Below are 7,457 nucleotides of genomic sequence, written 5' to 3'. Positions count from 1 at the left end.
CTCGATACTAGAACAAAGTGACATGTAATAAAGAATTATGAACAGTGGCTTTGCCACAAATACGATGTCAACTACATGATCATGCAAAGCAATATGACAATGATGGAGCGTGTCATAATAAACGGAACGGTGGAAAGTTGCATGGCAATATATCTCGGAATGGCTATGGAAATGCCATGATAGTTAGGTATGGTGGATGTTTTGAGGAAGGTATATGGTGGGTGTATGATACCGGCGAAAGGTGCGCGGTATTAGAGAGGATAGCAATGGTGGAAGGGTGAGAGTGTGTATAATCCATGGACTCAACATCAGTCATAAAGAACTCACATACTTATTGCAAAAATCTATTAGTTATCAAAACAAAGTACTACGCGCATGCTCCTTGGGGGATAGATTGGTAGGAAAAGACCATCGCTCGTCCCCGACCGCCACTCATGAGGAAGACAATCAATAAATAAATCATGCTCCGACTTCGTCACATAACGGTTCACCATACGTGCATGCTACGGGAATCATAAACTTTAACACAAGTATCTCTCAAATTCAAAACTACTCAACTAGCATGTCTCTAATATCACCATCTCCATATCTCAAAACAATTATCAAGTATCAAACTTCTCTTAGTATTCAATGCACTTCATATGAAAGTTTTTATTATATCCCTCTTGGATGCCCATCATATTAGGAATAAATTCATAACCAAAGCAAATTACCATGCTGTTTAGGACTCTCAAAATAATATAAGTGACGCATTAGAGTTCATCTGTTTCTATAAAATAAAACCACCACTGTGCTCTAAAAAGATATAAGTGAAGCACTAGAGCAACCACAAACTACTCCGAAGGATATAAGTGAAGATCAATGAGTATTCACATAATTATTCAAATAATTATCCAACTATGTGAAGACTCCCTAACATTTAAGAATTTCAGATCTTGGTATTTTATTCAAACAGCAAGCAAAACTAAATAAAATAAAATGACTCTCCAAGCAAAACACATATCATGTGGTAAATACAAATATAGCTCCAAGTAAAGTTACCGATGAACAAAGACGAAAGAGGGGATGCCTTCCAGGGCATCCCCAAGCTTAGGCTTTTGGTTGTCCTTGAATATTACCTTGGGGTGCCTTGGGAATCCCCAAGCTTAGGCTCTTTCCACTCCTTGTTCCATAGTCCATCGAATCTTTACCCAAAACTTGAAAACTTCACAACACAAAACTTAACAGAAAACTCGTGAGCTCCGTTAGCGAAAGAAAGCAAAACATCACTTCAAGGTAATGTAATTAACTCATTATTTATTTATATTTGTGTTAAACCTACTTTATTACAACTTCTCTATGGTTTATAAACTCTTTTACTAGCCACAGACTCATCAAAATAAGCAAACAACACATGAAAAATAGAATCTGTCAAAAACAAAACAGTCTATAGTAATCTGTAACTAATGCAAACTTCTGGAACCCCAAAAATTCTAAAATAAATTGATGGACGTGAGGAATTTATATATTAATCATCTGCAAAAATAATTAACTAAATGGCACTATCCAATAAAAAATGGCAGCAATTCTCGTGAGCACTAAAGTTTCTGTTTTTTACAACAAGATCAACAAGACTTTCCCCAAGTCTTCCCAACAGTTCTACTTGGCACAAACACTAATTAAAACATAAAAACTCAACCATAACAGAGGCCAGATAAATTATTTATTTCTAAACAGGAGCAAAAAGTAAAGAACAAGAATAAGATTGGGTTGCCTCCCAACAAGCGCTATCGTTTAACGCCCCTAGCTAGGCATGATGAATTCAATGATGCTCACATAAAAGATAAGAATTGAAACATAAAGAGAGCATCAAGAAGAATATGACTAGCACATTTAAGTCTAACCCACTTCCTATGCATAGGGATTTTGTGATAAAACAACTTGTGGTAACAATAATCAACTAGCATAGGAAACAAAACAAGCATAACTTCAAAACTTTAAGCACATAGAGAGGAAACTTGATATTATTGCAATTCCTACAAGCATATGTTCCTCCCTCATAGTAATTTTCAGTAGTATCATGAATGAATTCAACAATATAACCATCACCTAAAGAATTATTTTCATGATCTACAAGCATAGGAAATTTACTACTCTCTACATAAGCAAAATTCTTCTCAATTGGAATAGTGGGAGTATCATAAGAGACTCGAATGCTATAAATTGTTTCCACATTAAAAGAGTAATGTTCAGAAAAAGGGTAATCATAACCATGACAAGTTTTATAAATATAATCATCACTACCTTTTATAGCATATGTATCATCACAATAATTATCATAAGTAGCAACTTTGTTCTCATCGGAATCGATTGAAACCTCTTCCAAGATAGTGGAATCATCACTAAATAAAGTCATGACCTCTCCAAATCCACTTTCATAATTATCATAATAAGATTCAACAACCTTCAAAATAGTGGGATCATTACTTCCTAAAGTTGACACTCTTCCAAACCCACTTTCATCAATATAATCATCATAAGTAGGAGGCATGCTATCATCATTATAAATTTGCATATCAAAACTTGGGAGACTAAAAATATCATCTTCATTAAACGTAGCATCCCCAAGCTTGGGACAAACATTATTTGCGGCAAATATATTCTCAAAAACATCATCTTCATAAAACATAGCATCCCTAAGCTTGGGCCTTTTCATATCATAAGCATAATCACTCTCATCATTAATAGTATGGATAGCACCAATAGTATAGCAATTATCATCATCACAATGAGAAATAGGAACAACATCATTTGGGAGAGATACCTTTCTACCTTTGCTTCTCCGTCTTTTCTTTTTCTTCTTCACATCATGTGTGGGTTCAACCCTCTTTTTGGAGCTCCTTATTAATGAGATTGGTTGAATAGAAGGCTCCTCCTCGTTACCTGATTCATCATAAGAAATAATAGGAGGATATTGGGAAGTCTCTTCCCTTTCGTTAGTATTCTCTTCATCTTCTATTTGTTTTCTTTTCTTTATATAATTGGCAATATAAGGATTTTCAATGCAATTCATCGCACAATACATATAAATTTCTTCTAGATCAATATCGAGGAATTTCTCGAGGTTATATTCTAGAATAATCTTAGTTTGATGTTTCATTTCTTCATAACCCAAAAGCAAACTAAGTTCACTATAATGTGCAAGGTAAATCAAGTCATCACAATTTTTGGACACGATTCGATCATGAAACAATTTGCATTTGATATTTAAATGACCATGTTCATTGCAAAGTTCACAAGTATGGCTAAGAAATTTTAAATTTTCAGCACTAACATTTAGCCTTTCTTGCAACCATTTATTTTCTAAATGTGTATGCCTCTTGCAATATCTATCTTCCCTATTTGGTGTGTGCTTGCAAACCCAATGCACTCCACAAAAATTGACATGTTTATAGGAGACATTTTCATCATAACTAGTGCAATCATCATTAGTACTATGGATATTCAAGGAGTTCATACTAATAACATTGCAATCATGCTCAACACTCAAAGATTTAGTGCCAACCATTTTAATGCGTTCTTCTTCTAACACTTTGGCACAATTTTCCTTTCCATCATACTCACGAAAGAAAATAAAAGATGAAGCGTATGAGAAAACTCAATTCCATATTTTTTTGTAGTTTTCTTTTATAAACTAAACTAGTGCTAAAACAAGAAACAAAAAGATTCGATTGCAAAATCTAAAGATATACCTTCAAGCGCTAACCTCCCCACCAACGGCGCCAGAAAAGAGCTTGATGTCTACTACACAACCTTCTTCTTGTAGACGTTGTTGGGCCTCCAAGTGCAGAGGTTTGTAGGACAGTAGCAAATTTCCCTCAAGTGCATGACCTAAGGTTTATCAATCCGTGGGAGGCGTAGGATGAAGATGGTCTCTCTCAAGCAACCCTGCAACCAAATAACAAAGAGTCTCTTGTGTCCCCAACACACCCAATACAATGGTAAATTGTATAGGTGCACTAGTTCGGCGAAGAGATGGTGATAAGTGGTATATGGGTGGTAGATAAAGGTTTTTGTAATCTGAAAATATCAAAACAGCAAGGTAACTAATGATAAAAGTGAGCACAACGGTATTGCAATGCGTTGAAACAAGGCCTAGGGTTCCTACTTTCACTAGTGCAAGTCCTCTCAACAATAATAACATAATTGGATCAGATAACTATCCCTCAACATACAACAAAGAGTCACTCCAAAGTCACTAATAGCGGAGAACAAACGAAGAGATTATGGTAGGGTACGAAACCACCTCAAAGTTATCATTTCTGATCGATCTATTCAAGAGTCCGTAGTAAAATAACATGAAGCTATTCTTTCCGTTCAATCTATCATAGAGTTTGTACTAGAATAACACCTTAAGACACAAATCAACCAAAACCCTAATGTCACCTAGATACTCCAATTTCACCTCAAGTATCCGTGGGTATGATTATACGATATGCATCACACAATCTCAGATTTATCTATTCAAACCAACACAAAGTACTTCAAAGAGTGCCCCAAAGATTCTAACGGAGAGTCAAGACAAAAACGTGTGCCAACCCCTATGCATAGGTTCATGGGCGGAACCCGCAAGTTGATCACCAAAACATACATCAAGTGGATCACGTGATATCTCATTGTCACCACAAATAAGCACGTGCAAGACATACATCAAGTGTTCTCAAATCCTTAAAGACTCAATCCGATAAGATAACTTCACAGGGAAAACTCAATTCAATACAAGAGAGTAGAGGGGGAGAAACATCATAAGATCCAACTATAATAACAAAGCTCGCGATACATCAAGATCGTACCACCTCAAGAACATGAGAGAGAGAGAGAGATCAAACACATAGCTACTGGTACATACCCACAGCCCCGAGGGAGAACTACTCCCTCCTCGTCATGGAGAGCACCGAGATGATAAAGATGGCCACCGGAGAGGGATTACCCCTCCGGCAGGGTGCCGGAATGGCTCTAGATTGGTTTTTGGTGGCTACGGAGGCTTCTGGCGGTGGAACTCCCGATTTATTGTGCTCCCCGATTATTTTAGGGTATATTGGTATATATATGGGAGGAAGAAATACGTCAGGGGAGCCACGAGGGGCCCACGAGGGTGGAGGGCGCGCCCAGGGGGTGGGCGCGCCCCCTGCCTCATGCCTTCCTCGTCGCTTCCCTTACGTACACCCCAAGTCTTCTGGATTGTTTCCGTTCCAAAAATAAGTTCCGTGAAGTTTCAGGTCGATTGGACTCCGTTTGATTTTCCTTTTCTGTGATACTCTAAAATAAGGTAAAAACAGAAACTGGCACTGGGCTCTAGGTTAATAGGTTAGTCCCAAAAATCATATAAAATAGCATATAAATGCACATAAAACATCCAAAGTTGATAATATAATAGCATGGAACAATCAAAAATTGTAGATACGTTAGAGACGTATCATCAGGCTAGCATCCAATGCTACATGGCCAGTGAGAATGTAGCGACCTGACCCAAATGGATCAAGTCTCTGTGCTTAAGTGTCATCCCTGGATCGGTATGCTGACACACACAGTACTCGAAGGATTTATAACAAAGGTAAATCACATGTATAAAGTAACGTAAATACTATTACCTCGATCCATATAGCGGAAGCAACAAGGTTGTGGATCCCATCAACACCAACGGCAAAGTTGAGTGTAGAAATCGTAACCCTAACGTATCACTTACTCGTCGTAAGATAATCCTGCAACATGAGACGTTGCAGCCACAGAGGGTCGGTACATTGAATGTACTGGCAAATTCACACCATAGAGAATGATGAATAAAGGCTATCACTACATGCATATTTGGCTGGTGGAAAAGCTCTATGGTTATAAGGTTTTTGCGTAAAGCCAATTTTTCGCTACTGCAAATGAATAAATTTATTTAACTATCATGGTGGTTGTTGAACATTGAGAATGGTTGACAGCATTCTCAATCCCAATCAAGTAACATCATTAAACCCAACAATATTCATTTAGAGTAACGTGATGAGATCAACAGGATAATCCAAGAACTAGATACTCAAGATGTCCATAACCGGGGACACGGCTAATCATGATTAGTTTGTACACTCTGCAGAGGTTTGCGCACTTTTCCCCACAAGACTCGATCACCTCCGTTTGGTTTCTCGCACTACAGGGTGTTTGAGAAGACGGATGACCGAGACATAGTCTTTCAGAAGCGCTAGCACCTTACGATCGGGTAGACCGTACCACCTACATCCCCTAATCTGCTAGTCTACCACTATAAGAGTTCGCACTACTTAATCAACTATGCCAGAGCCCATAATGGCTTGTGGCTGCACACGGAAGTTTCTAGCATGAAAGATCTTATGATCCCTTTGAGCCAGGGTGGCGGTCCAAAGAAAAACAGGCAAGTCCTAATAGACATCAGGTGCCTCAATCCACCCAGATGTGTGTTTAAGTTGCCACCTTAGATAAACCATTAATTAACAATACTCACATCTGTCATGGATATCACTCACCCAATCCACGTCCACTAGCATAGCATGGCATAATAAGCAAACGTAGAAGTAACTCCCAAAGGTTTCATAATAAATAGGTAATAGGTACTACCTCATCTACTTCCCATCCCACAATTTAATTAGATCCTAATCATGCAATGTGAGAGGATTGATCTAATGCAATAAAACTGGGTTGTAGAAAAAGGTATGATCAAAGTGTGAACTTGCCTGCAATGTTGATGAAGATGATTCGCACTCAAAACTCTTGATAGATCTACTCGTCACACTCTGGTCAATCTATCGTAAGCAAGCAATAGTAACCACACATAAGCAATCACTCAAAAGATTAGAAAGAACGAAGAAGACGATTCGGAAAACATCAAAACCAAGCAAATAGCTCTTGCAACATAAAACAATTTCTAACAGTGCCAAAATTATGTGAATTTGGCCTTATTAGATGTTTAGGTCAAGAGCTTCGATTTGCAAAAAGAATCAACTGAAACGGAGTTACGAAACTCAAGTTATGATCAAACAAAGTTTCAATTCAAATCTGCTCTAATTCAAATTTTAAACTTTCAAAAACATGTTTGAGTTGGATTACTGGATAGAGGGGATCATAACGAAGACGTGGGCGTTGGTTTCGTTGGATTTGGACTAACGAGTAAAAAGTTATAGGCGTTTGAAGTACAGGGACTAATCTGTGAAGAAATTTATCACGAATAGGCCCCTGGCCGAAAATAACAGAAAAAGAAAAAAAAACTAAAGGGCGAATGTTCGTTAACTAGTTCTTAAATAGAGAACGTTCTCTAAATAGATCTAATTAAAAAAATAAACCGTTTTTTTTTCTGAAAAACCGATGTAAACCTAAACCCTAAAAGAAAAAAAATAAACCAGACCGACAGTTTTACCGTTTCGCGAAGAAAAACCGTCGGCGGCGCGGATCGGGCGGCGGAT

The sequence above is a fragment of the Triticum dicoccoides genome, chromosome 5A, assembly GCF_002162155.2.
Source record: "Triticum dicoccoides isolate Atlit2015 ecotype Zavitan chromosome 5A, WEW_v2.0, whole genome shotgun sequence".
NCBI classification, from domain to species: Eukaryota; Viridiplantae; Streptophyta; class Magnoliopsida; order Poales; family Poaceae; genus Triticum; species Triticum dicoccoides.
This window is presented reverse-complemented; position numbering follows the sequence as displayed.